A 20,166-nucleotide genomic window follows, 5' to 3' on the forward strand; every position below is an offset into this window, starting at 1 on the left:
AAATTATCTTCAAAGTTTCTCAAAGGACAAGACAAATTCAGCACAGTAATAATTAGTATTTTTAATGTTAAAATAATTTTATAAGACAGTAGGTTTACATACCTCTGATGAATTACCTCTTTTTGGTTCCAAAGACATATATGGGGTACTACCAAAAGTCTGACCTGCATAGGCGCATCTGCTCAGTGTCCTCCTCAGTCATGCCGATCACATAATTGCTGCTGAGGACTAATGAGGGAACATAGCTGTCTGTAGTTTTTAGTGTGGACACAAAACGGCCAACAAAAAGCCAAGTTTAAAACCAGCCCACCGAGACTTTAAAGCGACAGCCACACCAAAGAAACATGCACTGCACAGGCGGAAATGGAGGCTATGCTACAAACGTGACTGTTCATCACTGCCTTCGTTACCTGTTGAAGTTCATGGTCTGACTGCTGGGCTGGGGTCAGTAATCACGGAGCTTTAATATCATTCTGGATTTTAGGTTACTTTTGAGTCAGCGTGCAAAGTTGTGTTGGCAGTGTAATTGTTATGATGATTTCTGATATGAGGTTCAGTTCTACGGTGGTGATCGCAGGGTGTGCACAGGTCAAGTGCCACTATGACCCTCCAGAAAATAACGAGGACAGGGGATGATCGTTCAGCTCTTTAATGGCAGATTTAGCGTGGGTGTGGGTATGTGTGTGGGTGGTTCAGTCTTATGGACACACACTCTCATTGAACCCACATAAACTGCTCCCGAGCATAACTTGTGATTCACACTGCCTCCATGAACACCATTTTCATCCCAGTCAAATCATTACTCACAAAACGGCCGTGCCCTCTAGTGGCGAGGCAGAAAACTGCATCACAGTCCTGCCTTCAGAACAGTAATGGTGACCCCATCCTGAACACAGAAACTAAAATCAGCACGTTATAGGGTGCAAAATTTTCATTTTAATTTTTTTTTTTCTATTTGCATCCTTTAGAGAAGTGAAGAAACTTACAACGGAAGTAATGTCATACTTCCAGAGATGGGAGGTAACGAAGTAGATTTTTCAGGTATCTGTACTTTACTTGAGCATTACCGACAAGTCTTTACTTTTACTCCCTACATTTTTAAACACATATCTGTACTTTCTACTCCTTACCTTTTAAAGCCGAGTTGTTAGTTTAAGTTCAACAGTATCATTCGTAGGGCAGTTAAAGGAGGCCGGAAGGAGTGCAGGTGTCCAAGTTGTGTTTGTGCTACTAGCATCTAGCTAGCTCTACAGAAGATTGGGGACGCATGAGGGGAGTTTTAAATTAGGAGATACTGTAATTTCAAATGTAACGTTTCTGTCTGCTCAAGAAACACCAGCAAACTGTTTGTGTGCAGTTTCTCGCACATTGTGTTGCTAGCTAAAATTCCAGCTGCTGTATTTCCCAGGGCCAGAAAGAAAAGAGCTGGAGAGGAAGAGAGGGGTTGTATTTAATGGTAAGGGCTACTCAGTCAAACGTGAATTAAATCTGCAGATTAAAATTTTAAATATTTTTACAGACTTTTTTCAATTTTCATATATTTGATTTGTATATCATGTGTTTTGATAAATTATGTATGTTTATTTTGTCAAAAGTCCTGCAAAACAAACTATACTAACTTTATTATTCAGTGTTGCATGAAAACATTGGGTAGTTTTTTTTCCAAAAAAAAAAAAAAACCAGGTTAGTTTGCAATACTGTGGTGAATTCAGAGTAAAGCTCTGTGTTGGATTGATACACAGTGGCTGTGGTGCTGAAGGTCGGATTTTAGTTACATCAAGTGTAGCAGAGATAAATTTGCATTTACGCTGATGATGCTTCCATTAATTAACTGAATTGCAACTTTATACCAACTGTGTATTATCTAGCATAAAGATAGTATAAACAATATAGTGTCAGTGTAGGGGATGGATATCAGTCAAGATGGCTCATGAAACTGCTTACATATTGTTGAAATTAGCTTTGTAAATCCACAACGAGCAGCAGGTCAGTTGATCACAGCATGTACACTAAGAAAACCTGTTGAAGCTCACATTAGAAATTACTGTGAGTTGTGATTCTTTTCCCTATGCTGAGGCATCCAACTGTAGCCCCTGACTGTACAAACTTTCCTGTTTAGTTGTGGAGGCAGAGTCACCCTTTACAACACAGGCAACAAAAAATAGCTGTTTTTAAAAATAAAAAAACCTCTTTCACCATATGAGTCCTACATAACAGATCGAAGCTTTCATGAGAATTAGAATTTAGATTGAAATAATATTTTCCTTTCCATGTACTAATATTGTTTTATATTATATTACTATAGCACAAGTTCAGTTACTTTTTTACAAAAAGTTATTAGAACTGTCCTTCAAAGAGCTACTTTTTACTTTCCTACTGTTAGTACATTTCAGAGCCTGTACTTTTTTTTTGTACTTAAGTAAATAAGTTGCTTCAATAGTTCAGTATTTAATTGAGTATTTTTAAACACAGGTATCTGTAGTTCTAATTAAGTAAAAAAAAAAAGTCTGTACTCTTGCCACCGTTGCTGGAAAGTAGTAGTAGAAGTAAATTCAAGGACAGCTAGCAAAAGTCCCTCATTTTTATTTTTATTTTTCACTCTCCACAAGTAAAATTTTTGGACAGTTTAAACCAAACAGCAGGCCAGATATTTGTAAAATGACTCCAAATTGCTCCAAAAGGCACCACAAGCACGATGGCAGTGAAGAGGTCCATTTCACCATTTAACAGAGGGCTAGCAGACTCTAGAACAGCTATAACTAATTCCAGTTAACAGATGGAGTTAAAGTTCACCCAGCTATCCACACGTGTCAGAACCATTCTTTGAAGAGGTGGTGCACACGCTTTTTAATCCTGTGAAGTTGCATATCTAAGTGGCCCTTAGAAACTTGTAAGAATTAAGTGGATCTTTCAAGAAAAGCACTAATGATTGACTCATTATTTAACAGTTTTTCAGTGAATCATTTCTGAAGAATAATTTTAGCCACTTCTCAGAAATCACATTCACTTTCATTACTTTCCCAATTATGTTGTGCTGGCATTGTAACTTTTGGCTGGACTCCATTTTATGAAAAATTAATGTTTTAAATGAAAGAAGTACCACATCTTTAAACTGCCTTAGAGTTGATGGAAGGTTTAGGCGTGTTGGTGAGGTATACAAACTTTTACATTAGAGACCAGAATTTGGAAACCGATAGTCTGTGGTCAAATCCACATTGATGTAGTTAACAAAACGATTGTGGTTTCGAGTAAGTCTAAATAAAAGCTTCTTTCAACTCACAGGGTAACAAACCAAGCTAGGATATTTTGTTTGCTTTAACCAGTGCTGTCAGTACCCAAACAAAGTCATACAAAAAGTAAATGATTTACTGTTAGCCCTGTGATAGACTGGTAACCTGTCCAGGATGTACCCACATGTGTTTTTGTGTGTCTCTGCATGTGCATAAGCTGCTAGAATATTCCAAAATGACCAGGTCATTACAGTAAAACATTAAATGATGGTGTTCAAAAGAAGCATTAACATGAATGGATGATTATGTGTGGACCTGTCTTCTTTAATAACCACATTAAAATAGAAATAATTCGCATTCTAGCTCATTAACATTACCTGTCCACACTTTAATTTGAATTTCTTTAATATTCTGGTCAAACTCCAATGGCTAATTGGACTGCTTTAAGTTGAACTTAATTTAACAGTCTGCTAGCTTATCTTAAGTAGGCCTTTAGGCATTTTTAGTCATTTTTTTACAAGCAGAATGTGAGACTAATTTACATTTACTTACGAAACAAAATGAGTTCTTTGTGTTAGTTTCTATTTCTGTCCTCTTTGCTTTCCATCTATCCAATGTTGCTGCTCTGTCTCAGTGAGAAGGACTAATGTCAAGGTGACTTTGGGGAGAAAAGTACAAAATGAAACTCACAAAACGTTCAATATTTGCAAGATGACACATTTTATATAGCTTCTGCAGCTGCATTTAATTTAGAGTTATTAGACCTAATGGTATGAGTGAAGGCTTTTTTTTTTGTTGTCAATTTTTAATTATTGATACTGATTATTGAGGTAATGACTGCTTTATTAGTTGAGTTAATTACATGTGTTGTGGCTGAAATACACCCCAAACCAAAATGAAGCCCTACAGTAATTTTAGTTATAAAATAATCTTGTATCCAATAGCTGCGATGTTATACTAAATGTAGAACAGTTTAGACAGCGGTTTATGTAAGCAGCAGGCTGTTTAATAGTTTCAAATATACCATCTGGTTTTATTTTTATTATTATTAGTAGTAATAGTAGTATTTTGTTATTATTATTGTTATTATTATTATTATTATTATTTGGCCAGCATGAAGTGAAATTGGTGTTAAATTACCCTTAACCTGTCCCATAATAATTTAATATAGAACGCTTGATGAATGATATATTTTGAACAATGTAAAGAAACATTTAAGGTAGGTTGTTTGTAAAACTACAACTTTACTGATTAACTGAGTCTTTAACAAACTTTAATTGTAGGTAAAGATGGACAGGCTTTTAAGATCATACATTTCTGTTTATACTTATTCCTGCAGCATCCGTCCATCCATTCTTGGCAGGGGAGTCTGAGCCTATTAACCACCAATTAAGGCCGTACCCATGATAACCTCTGGTAAGAAAAATTCTATTTTCTTTATGAGCTGTAGTGACTCTTGAAATTGACACTGACCAGAAGCAGAGAATGTTTGCTTTCAAAGTAAAAGTTTCACCTTTACTTTGAAGGTGGACATTCTCCTTTTCTTTTGTGTTTTCAGTACTGCTTGGTAAGTTTTGTGTCAGTTTGCAGGAAGTCAGTGTCATTTATACAAGCTACTGGTGACCGCAGCAACAGGCTAGTGACCAAACCAACTGCAGTTTTATCAGCTTGTGTATACAATGAGATTTTCGGTACAGCACCATATACCTCTTTGCAAGCAATGGCTAGTGAGTGCCGTCATTCTTGTTACTGATCATTCTCTAGGCCTGTGAATGGGACTTTAGTACTCACTGTCAGAGCAACTGCAAGTAATTGTTGTACAAATCTTTCCTTTGTTATCCATGGTAGCTTGATGGTTACAGATTGGGTCTCTGAGCCTATTTTTTGTTTACATTGAGTAAAGCACTACAGTGATCCTTGACCAACTTCAAAAAATTGCTGATTGGCTTTCTCACATTTCTGTGAGGCGCTTTGACATTTGTAGTGCATTAGGGTTTGAATTAGGGCAGGGAAATATGGCCAAAAATATTTATCACGATATATACTTGAACGTTTGCGATAACGATATAATTGACGCAAGACAAAATACTTTACAACTCCACAACTTTATTAGTGCAAAAGAACCCCATCAATGTATTTTCACTTAAACAGGTATATAAAAAAATTAACAGTGCAAATGCAAATTCCTTGCTGACAGTTTAACCAAAAGGTATTTCCAGTGGAATTTGGATATGTCGGCCAATTTCCACTGGAAATACCTTTTGGTTAAACTTTGGTCATCCGTTTCATTCAACGATCCGCTTTCGCCCTCCTCATTCTCCGTCGCCGCCATGCTTTTTCCGCCATGTGCGTATGAAAACAAAGGCACTGCGCATGCGTGTTTACCCATATTCTATCGCGATATTTCATGTTCTTATCATTGCCTAACATTATACTGGTATTACCGTGAACGGTATGATATGGCCCAGCCCTAGTTTGAATTATAAGTTGGCGATTCCAAAACATTAGCTCTGACCATTCTTTGATAGAACGATTTGTTATTATGCAGATTTCTGACATTTTCCTTCAAAGTTTCTTAGTTTAATCACAATTTACTGTTAGTCAATAACTGCGAGCTGTTCTGGCCCATGTGGATACAGGAGAACAGGCTCTCACCACCATGTTTTTCAAATGCAAAAAGATTTTTATTGCTGGAAAACAATCTCCTGTATCTCATATTTCTACATATGTGTATTTACCCTGGGTTCATTTGTCTTCCTAGATTATTATTATCTTTGTACCTATAATGTATGATAAAGGTGAATGTGATAGATTCAGAAGAAGATTCATAATGTATTAAAAAAATAATAAGTACTAAGAATACTGTAGGCTCTACTACTATTGTGATGAATATGCCTGAATGGAATTTAAACATTTAAGCTTTTAAAACAAAAGAAAACAAAACCCCACAACTCCTAAATGGTATCTGCAAGCTGCCAGAATATGTTGGCTAGATATGCACTGTTAATGAAAAATGTACTCTTTAAAATTGCATTTATAGTGCAGCTGCCTTGTACTAGCATGGGCGAAGTCTCGGTTTTGTCCACTAGATGTCAGGAAGCGCCCAGATTTCCCAGCATCCTACTCTCAGAGCACTATTACATCTAAACTTCAGCGTAAACAACTGCTTTCTACCTCAAAATAAACTGTTAAATCTCATCATAGTTCAATTAAAATGTCCACAGGTACTTTTTTAAATTCAAGTTTCACTGCACATAAACACAAAACATTATGTGAAGAAAAAAAAATACACAAACACAGATTTATTTTTATTTATAAAAAAAAAAGACAAAAGTAGTCCTCAGTCAAAATCAAATCCTCTTGTTTTGGACTCTTGAAAGACTCACACAATATCCACCTAAAGAGGGAGACATTACATTATAAATCAACATACTGGCTCTGTGTCTTAGTTCACATCTCTGTATATATCATGAAAAGCATGAACTTTTTGAACCAATTCAGTCTTACTAAAATAAAAAAACTCCTAATATTGGTTTTATCTATAGAACACTCGACTTTAGCCTTTTGAAGCAGCTTTAAATTTTCCTTTGCATTTTCTTTTCTTGTCAGTGTTTCGCCATACGCAGTATATACCAAGAGTCATGTGTGAATATAGTCAGAAGATGGCAATGGTGTCAGGTTATTGCTTGGCACTCGGTGTTGGTGGGCTGGACAGGCATCTGCTCCGCACTGAGAAGGGCTCCTTTCTGCCTGCTGGAGATCTTGTACTGGCTGCTTGAGTCAGCCCTAAGCCGCTCTCCCCACGCAGAGCTCCCTTCACCAGCGTTCACCTAAATCTGTCACACAGATTTGACACTGCGTCACTTGGAGCGCACTCTGAAATGACATGTATATAATGTGGAATATTGTGCACATTTACAGCCTGGACTTCCCTTAGAGCAACGGTTTTCTTGTTTGCTTTTTTCCCCTTCCCAAAGCCCTCGTTTTTTTGTTTTTTCTCGTATAAATATTTTAACATTTTTTAAATAGTAAAAGAGTTTGTGATTTCTTTAACCTTCAGGCCTGGTCAGTGTTTAAAGTTTGGGAAATTATGAAATTATTATTTAACTGATATTTGCTTTGGTTATGGTTATAAAAACCCCCATTTAAATTTAAAAGAAATTGTTTTACATTAGGAAGTGTGGTGGATTTAAAGCTCTGTTCATTTGTAGTCAGTGGACACTTTTACCAGTTGTCTTCAAATGTTACTGTGAAACATTTGAAATGCACAGGCCATTAACCTAACAACACAAATCAGCTCACATCACACTCTTAGGCATTGATATGAAAAAAATATTATTAATTATTAAACTGAAATATTAATGGAACAAAATAATAGAAAAGGAAAAAAAATGTTCATATTCAGTGTTTGTGTTACATCTGCTTCCTTTTAAGTGCACATGTGTAGAATGTGTGTTTTCTATTTAATTACAGTCTTTGTTAAAATAATATATATATATCTTTTTTTCTAATGACATCAGTTTCCCATCAACAATGTGTATTTACACACTAATCCCCAATGGCATTTTCAAACTTTTGCAGCAGTCTTATCCTAATGTATTTTCTATACAAACAAAGCACTGTGGTTATTCTGTCGTATATATCTTACTCAGAAAGCTCATGCCTGGAGAAAGTTCTGTATTAGGAACAAAGAGAAGACAGAGTGAGTGCTCATCACCCTGGGTTCGTCTCTTCTCTTTATATGGCTTTCGGGCTGCTGCTTTTTTCTGGAGTATTCTGGTAGCGACTGGCCTTGGTGGCCAGTAAGAAGGATTTTCTCTCCCCAGCTTCTGCGGCTTTGTCGGTTTGCACTGCACAAAGTGTCTCAAAACTGGGTTGTGGTTTAGGGCTCTCAAGACATAAAGGTTTAAAAATAAGTAATGGACTATTTCAGAATGTACTGTGTATTTAAAATGTTGTTTTTCTAGAGATGTCTGAGCTAAATGTATGGATTGCAGGTTTTAAGTGTGATGTTTGCATCTCTAGCAGCAGACCTAGGAGGATCCTTAGGATTCCCTTATGTTGTTAGAAATAAAGACTCATGGCTATTTGAGAATCTCCAGCCTTTTGAAAAGAAAATAGAGGTTATAAATCTGCTAAACATGTTTCTCTTCCTAGTGTATTTTATTTATTTATTAATTTGTTTTTGCGGAATTTTAAATTTAACTTAGCCAACTCTGGGATAATATCAAGCTGCATTTTGCTTGTTTTTGCACTGACGACTTAACGACTTGAGACGTTGTTTGGACATGACATATGCAGGTACGCAAATGGAATCAAATGCTTTTTAAATGCATTTTTCAAAACTTGGATTTCAAAGTTTTGAAACGCTTTCTCGAGTCAAAGGAAGACTAAACAAACTTTTTGGCCTATAAATAATAATGCAGGGGATGCTTATTTTCTCACACAGGTGTTTAGAGATCCTCTCTCTGATAAATCATGATTTGTAAACTTTACCATAGACAGCAGTGACAGGTTTCCTTTGATAATGTAGAAAAATGGGGAAAGAGAAGGCTGGGCTTAAGTAGAGCTGTGATTTAGAGCAGAGAGATGCAGCATCTCTCCTTTCCAGTGGAGGCCCTCCTGGGTTTGATTTAATTCTCTCCTTGCACTATTAAAAAGGCCTTCCACTCTCTTCACTGCATGCACCTTGCTGTCATAACTGGCACAAAATCATTAATCAATGCCGCTTGTAGGCAGTGCAACTAAGGCCTTTCACAGTGTATATTTTTCCATTATTGATTGTGTGTGTAATGCATGAAGAAGTACAAAGATGGGTGTCCTCCTGTGTTGGAATGACCATATTAGGCCAGGAGATGAGGGAACCTTTTTCTACATCAACTACAAATTCATAAAGCAATCATCATTCCAGCTGGGAAGAAAACTTCTTGTTCTCAAAATGTTTTTTTCTTCTTCTTCGTGTTGTTTTTATGGACTGAACTTAACAATGATCCTGTGCTGGAAGTATGACGAGTAGTTATTTGGTGCAATAAAACTGAAAGGCTGTGAATGTCAGTGTCCCCCTTTGTTGTTTAATTTATTTTCTTTTCAAAGTGAAGGGAGGTGTCCTTGCTGTGAGAGTTAGTCATTGATGTGGCTATAGTTAGTCCGTGCCCTGCTGCGACTGTCTGTTGGAGATGCTACTTCCTCTTTCCTGCTCGTTCATAGCTTCCTTTGCCCGGGATGATCGCTTTGCTTCGTGCGTTTGGCTGCATTTTGTACGGGGTTTAGTAAACTTGATCAAGAACAAAAGATGTAAGAGTGAAGCGAGTTGAGTCTCTTTGCTCTGGGGTAAAGCAAAGTCAGGTAACCTTCACAACAAAGCAAAGCACTCTTGAGATTCACATACTGTTAGGAGGTTTTAGCTGTCTATGTGTGTGTTCTATTATGTGTCTTTTATTGCTGAATAAAGCATGTTTACTCTCAAAATCACTGTAAACTGTACTTGGATTACATGCTGCATTTTAATTTTTACTTATGATCATTTTTGTCATACCCCATGGGATTAAAGGTACACAAACACACAAAAGGACTGTAGCGCGAGTAAAATCAATGTCCTGATATTGTTTTTGTCATGCATGGAATTTCTCTGATCAGAAATAATTTTCTCTGTGTAGATACCAGCAAAGGGGTGTCACTCCACCTATGGTGCCACTGCTTCTCTAATCCAACACTAAGGTACTAAAACACAGCCTGAGTAAATAAAAAGAAAACATAATGGAAGAAACGTACAACAACGTGGTTTGAAAAACATACATAATATTTTACTAATGCAAAAACTTTCCTTACACAGTCCACATAACAACAAAACGTATCTTTTGCTTAGTCAATCAGTTACATCTTAAATAGGAAGAAAATGTCCCAGGAACTCAAATAATTCAAGTTAGTAGGATTTATAAGGAAAATTAAGCTTACAGTTCTTAATCTGTTTAAGTACTTGGGACATTTGGGTGTGCGATGTATTAATAATATACTTTATAATGGTATTAACATTCTAATAGTTAGTGGTAATATTCATTATTCTTGGTAGACAGGCAAGATCAACGTTCTGTTCTGTAATGTCAGAGTCTGAGGCAACTTGGTATCAGAAGTTGGATCATTTCATGCATAACAACCGTACTCACTGGATTTTGCTGCATAATGTTGCTGTAAATTCTCATTATGAGCTACACAATTACATTGAAGTTTATGTCAAAATAAAGAAATGCACCAGAAAAGAGAGGCAACATGATTGCTAGATATTAATCTTATCTTTTAACAAGCTCTATTTGTTATATTTAGAGCTTTAATGATACTAAATTGTTTTATCAACAACTAACTAATGGGCTTATCAGCAATTGACAAACCCTCTTCTCAATAAGCTTATGGTAAATGGAAAGAATCTATTACCAGCTCAGAGCCCTTTATCTCAGCTGTCTTAAATATTGATGCTTACAGTAATTTGTCCCCATTTTCTATTGATTTCTTGTTTTGCTTTCAGGTTATGCTGTAAACAGGGTAAATAATGACAGATTTGAGCAGCGCTCGCTCCAGAGATGATCCAGAAGTAGCTGGCCGCGGTGCAGACATTATTTTCTCATCAGCTGAAGTTTATGCGAGGTGGCCCTCACAGTCACTGTGGCTTTCACTGGAGGCTAGGTTAGTTGTGGCATCTCTCAGAAATAGATCCGGCATGTTGTCAATGCTGCAGGAAGCCTGGCTGAAACCTGAAGATGCTGAGCAGAGCTGGCAGGGGATGTGTTGGCGTGATAATTGTAATTATAAGTCAGAGGAAAAGAGGTGTGGCTTTTGCAGCAGTTTGATGAGTTCAAAGAAACAAGCCCCGGCATGAAGAGGAAATCATGAGTCAGAAGTACAGAGAAATGTTTGCAGGATTTCACAAAGGCAGTAAGCGGGCTTGCAATTATGTTTATCAGCTAAAGAGCAGTGTTTTCATCAGTATTATTTGAGGTTACTAGGAAAAACTTTCTTCACCCTCCCACATATCCTCCTATTACAGCACATCTGTAACATTTTTAAGCATGCATATTCTAAGACCATGAAAGAATTATTCAACATGAAAATTGGAAAGGTTCAGATTTCCCTGTTTATTTTGCAGATCTGTGCCCAACGCCGTGATGTCTTTCCTGGGTTTTATCTCTTCTATATCGCAGTCTGGAATGCATTGCTAAGCCCGGCCACCAAGGGCTAGCATATAGCTGTCTCTGCAGGCTTTGTACAGGATGAAGAAGTCATAATCCTCAAACAGACTTAAATTCCTCCAGAAAGGCTCTTGATCCTGAATCCACTCATTTTCTTCAAACAACTCAGCCCAAAAGAGAAGGGATATTTGGGCATGGCTGAAATCCTTGATTGAAATCTGCTACAAGTGGGCACAGATACACATGTGGGTCGATACACATGCACACAAATAAGCCTAACACACATAAATACATATGCACATACACCTCCCCAAACGTCCCTTGCTGTCGGTGAGAGCCTAGGCTGTTGAGAGGGCCTCTCTGAGCCCTTATTAAAAGGTAAACTTCTCTAAGGCCAGGGAATCATGTCAATCACAGGTTGTGTTTTCGCACCGAGCCCAAAGGCTGCTCTCTCCACCCTGTCAGACGCTGTTATCACCCTCAAAGCCATATCAGAATGCTGTTTGTTCTGCGCTTTAGTTTCACCCACACGGCGGATTCAAAAAGGTACAGGTCTATTTGATAGTGTATATTTCATTGCCGGAGAGAGACTGTGTTTGTCTTGCTGTGTTTGTCAGCTCATATTTGAGCTGAGGGTTCCTATTAAAACTAAACACCATATCAGAGGAATATTGCCACCGCTAGGTTCTTTTAAATCGCATATTGAGCCCATGGAGTGTGGAAGCAATTTAGTTGTAGCATAGTTTATAAGTGTGTCTGTGCTTGTGATGTTTCTATTTACTCTTGATTCTAATTTATTTACACACAGCAGCCTCTCGCTGCATTTTTCATATACTGTTATAATTACTTTCGTTATATTGTCACTTCCAGTTCTCTAAAAATATTACCTTGTTTGCATTTTCACTTATTTAATAAATCCCTTAGAGAGTCATGGCTATTTTCATTAAGCAGGATTGATCAAGTCCTCAAGGCAGCATCAGCTAACAGTTAAAAACTTCATGGGCTTTCACCGCTATACTTCACTTGCAGTGTGCTGTGCATTAGTGCTGGGCAGAAATTGACATCACAGTAATTTTTTAAGGTTCTGGCAGTTTCAGTGTGTCACAATACTGTTATTATTATTATTATTATTGTTACTATTCCTGCAAAAAAGTGGCTTTATAAAGGTTTACAATGGCTCACTAAACACTTGAATGTCATCATAAAAGAAATGAAACATAAATAGCTTAAAATAAAATCACCCAAGAAAACTCATAAATATTCTACCCTGAGTCTTTTATCAAAAAATTAATGTTTGACACAAAGCTTAGCCTTCTGCCTGTTATGCTTTTTTTGGTTAAATGTAATGCCATATAGTGCCACGTCCTCTAGAGCCCAGTTGATACAGAATTTTTACGACCGATACTGATACCGATATTTGGTGATTTTTGAAATCAGATAGTATGAAATATAGGACTATTTTTTTTTTCTTAACTGATTTTTATAAACAGATTTCTCTTACATTTTTTAAGTGTAGCTGTTTATTTATTCTACCTGCTTCTATTCAGATTAGCTGATTATTGTGTTTGTGGTATTCAAAAACATGTGATGCCAATAGTGAAGTGCCCTCTGGTGGACGAAATATGCAACAACACTGATGGCATTGTTGAGAGACCTTCTCCTTGTTTCTTCTTTACTTTCATTTATTGGCAGTTAAATGCTGATACCAATAGATCAGTAAATGAATATTGGCTGATAATATCGGCACAGATGCAGCATGACCAGAAATGACCCTAGTGTCCCTTGTTGTGTTATTGTGGGTTATTAATTTGAAGTCTGATATCAGTTGTTTTGCAATATGATGAAAAAAGGTGTGCATCTAATACAGGCTGCTCCTGAACGCATGGTGTTCTTGGCGTGAAGTAATTTAATACATTTACACCTCTTGAAACATGAAGGTGTTTTTTTTGTTTGTTTTACTTTTACTATAGCAGCATTTGAAGAAATAATATGCCAGTGCATCAAATATAACCCCCCAGCATTACTGTACACTTTAGATGACTGACAGAGGTTGTATTGAGCCAGTAGGACAGGATGCAAGATTGCAGAGCCATCAATGTTGTCAAGTAGTGTGCTGTTAATTATTGCATGAAAATATGCCTGATAATAATGTTGCTTTATCAACCGTACCAAGTAGCTCCACATTTATTTTTAAAGAAAATTTCAGGTACAGTTAGGTCACTTCTGAGATATTGTTATTGAATACTAATAATAGAAGAGAATAATTATATTTTAGATATTCTTTTTAAATTATGTGCTAAAATATTGTTAATATATATACTAAGGTCGTTTTAATATCTGAGATATTGATTCTTGTACCTAATTCCCTTTTATCTCAATATTAGTCTACAGATTGTGTATGTGTTGTCATATTAGTGTCCTCTAATTACTAAAGTATCAGCTAGCTCCTGCCCATTCTCCTACCAATGGAAACCAAAAGCAAAGCAGAAAGGCTATCCCAGTCATTAGTACGTTTGCTGGACAAACTGTGGGATCTAACACTGTGGGAGGCTAGGGAAATAAAAAGGTACTTACGCTAGTATTGACCTTGTTGCTGGACCTACTGTTGTTTGCTCTGTGGCCAGCTTTCTACAACAGACACGCACACACCCACACATACATTACATGGTTTTGCATGCATGTCAGAGAGCAATACAGTGAGTGATGAAGGATGAAAACGCTACTGGTTTTGCAGTATTGTCAGGCAGTCTTAGCAGCGCTCGTCGTGCATACATTTTGTAACAACAATAACAAGCGGCCAAATTTAAAGAAAGTAATTATAATCGCATGAGCAAACTCAGCTAATTTTTCACTGAAGACACTTTTTAACCCATAAATGCATTTTTAGTTGTTCCTATGGTGCTGGAAAACAAACAAGATAAAAAGAACAACAAAAAAAAAAAGTTAAGGCTGTTCATTAGTACCACAAATGGCAACCTGCTCCTGTCAGTTTGAGAACCCATATCTATAAAGCAGCCCAAGGTTCGTGACGGAACGCCATGTAAACAACTCATCACTGCAACTTCGACTGATTAACATATGATTGCAATTCATCATCTCATGTGCAGCCGGTGACAACTTGCAGTAGCATTTATTCCGTGTTGATACATGCCTTTGGTTCCTTTTTGACAACTCAAAACAAACAGATTGCAAGCTGTCGCTACATTTGCCCAAGATGAATGGGGAAAATGAATCGGTAAATCAGGTGTGTCAGGTGATTAACACAATCATGCCTGAGATCCTTGTGGAATCACTGGAACTTAGTATGTTTGGATAAACACTGACAGTGGAACAGACTGTCTGAACAGTGTGAACAATGTGAACAGTCAACAGTAACTTGCGTCTATAAACTATTATACTGTGAAGCCTTCTGTGCATAACAGGCATTGCCCTGATGGTATTAACATTACCCTGTGGTACTGAAATTTACTGTCTGTGACCAGATAAAATGGTCACCTAGTCACCTTGCTGCTGAAATTAATGACAGCCTGTTGCAATTGACTTTACTGTTACTGAAATAGGCTTATTGGAATCAGTAATAATTATAAACATATAATTTAAAAAATGGCCTAGATACTGCAGTATATAATATTGACATACCATTCATATTGTCAGTATTTGCAAATATACTAATTGGAATTGATTAAAAATTATGAAACTAAGTTTGCATAACTGCTCTCTGTATATCTTTGGTTTTAGTACTTCACTGACAAGTATTGACACCTTTTGATAAATTAACATTGCTCAGCTGATAAGTTTGTGTGTGTTGGACAAGGGAATGATAAAATGCTGTAATTTCTTTCAGAAAATATTAATATCTTATAACAATTTTTGCATAACTGTTGATCCCTGGAACAACTTTTTTCAAATGACTAATTTAACAGACAGAAGTGAATTGGGTTGAAACTACCAAATCCTGTTTATCTTGCACACTTCTGGATTTGGGAATGTGGTGAACAGAGTCACTGGGGACATTCAGCTCTGTTGTGCAGCTGTCATTTGCTAGTAATGGGACGCAGTCACCAAGGAACCCCTTGAGTATGTGTGCTGGGAGAAAACCGACAGAGGCGAAAGAGAGAAAAGAGAGATTCAAACGAGTGAGCAATAGTGAAGGCAATAGAGGAGCATTTGTATGGTCTTCCTTGCCACTGAAGTAGTAAAATGGAAACATATTTCTCCCCTGACAGCTACAGTAGATCTAACCCTCTGAGTTGAGCTGCTTATGATGTTGTGTGGTGTTGAGGTGGACCCCAGGGGTGTCCCAAAGGCTTGTTGTTTCTTGTCAGAGATTAGATTGAACCAGGCGGCTGTGGTTCATACTCATGCCTGAGAGAAGCCAAGGCTCCCTGTCACCGAACACAACCTCTGAGCTTTGCTCTGTAGCACCGAATCTAGATGTATTTCTTATTGTAGAATAAAGTTTGTTATTTTAAAAATAAGCTCCACCTTCTCTGGGGGTTTCCATGCTGCTGAATATTTGCTCACTGCAGCACACTGTACACTGATGCATGACTGGCCACTGGGAATGAAAAAGGGGATTTATTCACATGTTTCTCAGCTGACATTATGTTTATTTCTCACTTCACACATTTTCTTATTTTCCTACAGTTCCACTTTTTACATATTCATTTCATCAGCCCTTAAAAGATCAGATGGAGGGTTTTGCCAAGAGTCTGCAAAGAATTGCCGTTATGTCTGTTCACTGAAAGAATTTGTAGAATTCATATCAAAGTTGAGGCTTTGTAAATTTGCGTTGCTTCATTCCTTTGAAAATGTGCCAAAAAATAGGTTGAAATATCTCCAAGCAAGTTTTTTTTTTTTTTTTTTTCCTGAGTGTGTACCACATAAATTTGCCACCTAGATAGATGGAAAAGAAAGAGAAGCACTTTTTCTTCTTCCTGTCAGTCTCCTCCATGCGTCTTAAACATAGTAATCTGACAAAGTAACCGATTTTCCTTCATCATCTTGGGGATTTTTGATAACAATTAGCGGTGTTACTGCATCGAGAGGTTTAACATTTCTTCAATGGGTCTTCTTCCTCTTTTTTTCTTTTTCTTTTTTGTGTGGGCCACTAGTCCATCTTCATTTTGTGGTAATCAAATTTATCTTCTCCTATACTCCATATAATAGATTCAATATTTATAATTTTTAGGTTCTGAGTATAGTACTCGTTTGGGTTTTTGGGGAATTGTATTTCATGATTGCCTTCAGACTGTACTTAAGTAAATTGCACTGTAATTGTCTGGTAATAGAGATTTTTTAGAAATCACCCCCTCTCCAGCAATAATCAATTTGATGCATGCTTGTCTGCTCTGTGAAGGAAGAGGTTAGCTGTCCCCGTTAGTTTTAGACAGAAGGTTTAAGCAGGGATCCACTGAAGGCATCTGTCAGTGAGGTAAAGAGCACTGACAGCCATACATCATCTCTGCCTAGTGGAGGCCCCTGTATTTAAAAGAGTACTGCAGTCAAAAGCCCATAAAAGTGAGTGACTCCTCGGGAGCATCTGCCACTGCATGCAGGGAGGAGATTCAATGTGAAAAAGGGGAGATAATGTGCTCACTCACTAATGGGCACCCGACTAGACACAGGCTCATTTTTCACATCATGTCATCTGTAAGGTTTGAATAAAAGTAATGGCCACAATGAGCCTGGATCTCTCCCAGTCATTATGGCTTTTGCTTCCTCACTTTTATTTGTGTTGACTTGTACAGTCGGAGGAGATGACAGTCTCTGGGCCTGTGGATCAGTCAGAGTGATGATCTGCACTGCTCTCCTCTGCTGCTGACAGGTCCCTTCTTTCTGGCAGGCATGTGAGGCCAGAATGCCGCACTACGTCATATCAAATGCTGTAATCTGACAGAATAAAAGGATTTGCACACTGGGGACATCACAAACTCTGTCTTTTGTAATTTTCTGACAGAGACAGAAGGGGGAAATGGAGGGGTTTCTACAGTTTCATGTAGTAAGAATTAGTGTCAGTCAAAGTTAAGTGGCTATTTTAAGATAAATAGGAGAGGATTTCCGTGGCATGTTTTAGGGCACTGGGCTTTAAAACACTATGCTAATGTGAGTAGATACTGATCGGGCGTTGGATGTTTTCATTTCTGAAACATTCAGAGTCGCAGGACACAGCATGTCTAAATATCCATTCTGAAAAGGTTAGTGCGTAATTAACGCTGAAATTCACTGCCACTGTCAGCCACGTTCAGTTCAGAATAACAATAAATGCCCAAATGATAATCTTTTCATCTTTAGGATGCACTGTGGAAAAGATACCCTATCTGAATTTGTAAAATATAATAAAAAAATGGTAACAATGATGATGACAATAATATTATCATTATATTTACTGACAGATTAGTGTTGTATTGGCTCTCTTGAGTAATTTTTTTTTCCGTACGTATAAAAGTGAAGAAATGCCTCGATATTATATAACACATATTTTACAGTTCATCTGATACTTTTAAAATAAAAGACTGTTTTGCGTCGGGCCCTATAAAACTGGGAAGATGGATGAGAAAACAAGTGATTTCCTTATTAGGTTCAGGAGTCAAAGGCCTTCTTCCATAGATGTGAGCTTCAAGAGCCCAGAAGATTAAGACATATATTGGATTCAGGATGGAGGCCACAAAGTTCATTTTCAAAATAAAACAGAATATTATTCACAGTCCTTTTAAAATTCAGATTGCCGGGTGACCTGTGACTTGGAAGTAGTGCATTACATTTTCAATGAGCTGGTGCTATGTCACTTGAAGGAAAAATCCCATTTCTTGCCCCTTTGCCGAGGGAATTATGGGATTAGATCAGCCATAGTTTAAGGAACTATGAGGAAAACAAAGATACTGTGAAATTAAATTTTGACATTTCAGATTGGGCTTTGTCTTCCTCTCACATCTCTCCCTTTTTACCACAAGGTGTTAATTTTTGAAGTAAATGGAAGTGAGACTGATTTTTTTTTTTTTTGAGTCATTCTGAGACAGCCCTGTAGTGGGAGGAAACAAAAACAGCCCTGCTTTGTAAAATCTCCCACTGGTGATATTATAAGCAACACCTGCACACAGTTCCCCCTGATTTTCATATATATTAAAATCACTACCTACTGTGGCATATGAAATTGTACAAACCGCTAAGGCCTAAGCTTACCACTGGAACGTCGACTTCCCTTTGATTCAGATTTTCCTCTCAATTCTCTGACCCTCAAAAAAGGTGACCAATAATCTAATTCATACACTGTTTCCATCATAGACCCCCACATACCCTGCATAAGACCAAAGAAGTAATATTGACATTGTTCAGCTGCATAAAAAGTTGCATGTCATACACAAATATTATGAAAAGTTATCACTTTCCTCCCAGCTAGACACACTCCAAGCTGCCACTATAATAGAAATCTCCACTTAAACCCTTCTCCACAACACTGAAAATCTGTGTTTGTATACAGTACTGGCAGCGAAATATCAGTATCATATCTGTCCACATTCTAATTTTACAATTACAATACTGAGAGCATTGAGATATTGAGAAAATATGCTTAGCATAATCAGTCAATAGACCTGGTGGAGAGATCCACCACACATGGCAATAAAGCCCCAACTTAAGCATGGTGGTGAGCTCATTCCCTTAGTACCCCCATCCAACCCCCATCTCCTTGCACCAATGCCTGCCTCATCACTCCACACAAAATATCCCACCCTTAATTGGTCTGTGCTCCTCCAACATGTCTGTAATGAAAAAAGCAGCACATAATTCTTAGTTTGTTGGCTGGCAGAGCCCAATTTACAAAAGTGGAGGTTGGTGATAAGCAGAGACAGTACGGCTGTGGAGTGCTCAGAACAATGAATCACCCCACTGCCAGGGTTGAGCAGAATATAATTGAGTCCAACATCTCTGAGCACTTTCACCATAATTAATGATAATCTGTAACAGAGGAATCTGAGATTCCAGTTCACAGAACTGTTTAATTAGGCCCAGTAATGAAAGCACAGGCACTACAAGAATATGGCCGGCCTCATGATTAATGATTTGTGCTACTGAACACAAAAGTGCTGCACCGTTAACTCCAACGGATGCTGCTGTGTCTCCCTGGCATTTACAGAACACCAAAATACATATAGAGCTGTTTGCATCCCCTATATGAGCAGCTAAATAAACACAATGTTTCTTGTTTTTTTGTTTTGTTTTGTTTACATATGCGTGCTTCTGTTTTTATATTTAATACTCACGTTCACAGTCACAACATTTTCACCTCTAATGGTGTTTTTGTACTAAATTTCAAAATGAATGGGTAGATACATTCTTACATGCTCCTGAAGACAGTTATAATTATCTGTCCATATCTATTAATGTATTGCACTGGAGAGAGAATTTGCCTTGAGAAAATGGCAAAAACATAAGCTACAGACTCTATATATAGAGTTTAATAATAGTATCTAACATTAGGCTACAAAAAAGAAAAAGATTAATGTACTAAAATAGGATGTATTAGCATTTAAAGGTACTAAATCTTGAGGAGCTTGTGCTCATGGGAAACACCTTGAAATTGTATCATGTGACTTGTTATTTGCTTTGTACCAGTAAAAACACTACTTATTTATACAGTTGTGGTAAAGGTCTGCGTAAAAAGATTGACATGTGACAGGAAACAAAATGTGTGGTGCCATTCACTCAAGTAATAAAAAAGTACATAAGAATTTAAGTCTTTTACCTAAAAGTATGGA

At 37.3% G+C, this 20,166-nt stretch overlaps 1 protein-coding gene across 2 annotated transcripts in view; it reads left to right on the forward strand.

The window, feature by feature from the left end:
* Positions 1–870: 870 nt before the first annotated feature.
* The window catches only part of LOC308409728 (glycerol-3-phosphate dehydrogenase, mitochondrial-like), a 103,036-nt gene continuing 83,740 nt past the window's right edge, over positions 871–20,166 (forward strand). The window contains exons 1-3 of one of the 2 annotated variants that reach the window (XM_080902677.1): positions 871–1,041; positions 1,409–1,456; positions 4,570–4,646. The gene's annotated coding sequence lies outside the window, so the exon portion shown is untranslated. The remainder of the gene's footprint in view (positions 1,042–1,408; positions 1,457–4,569; positions 4,647–20,166) is intronic. The other variant, XR_013974057.1, reaches the window with a different exon arrangement.

This window comes from Rhamphochromis sp. 'chilingali' (assembly GCF_963969265.1).
Source record: "Rhamphochromis sp. 'chilingali' genome assembly, chromosome: 14".
Taxonomy (NCBI): Eukaryota; Metazoa; Chordata; class Actinopteri; order Cichliformes; family Cichlidae; genus Rhamphochromis; species Rhamphochromis sp. 'chilingali'.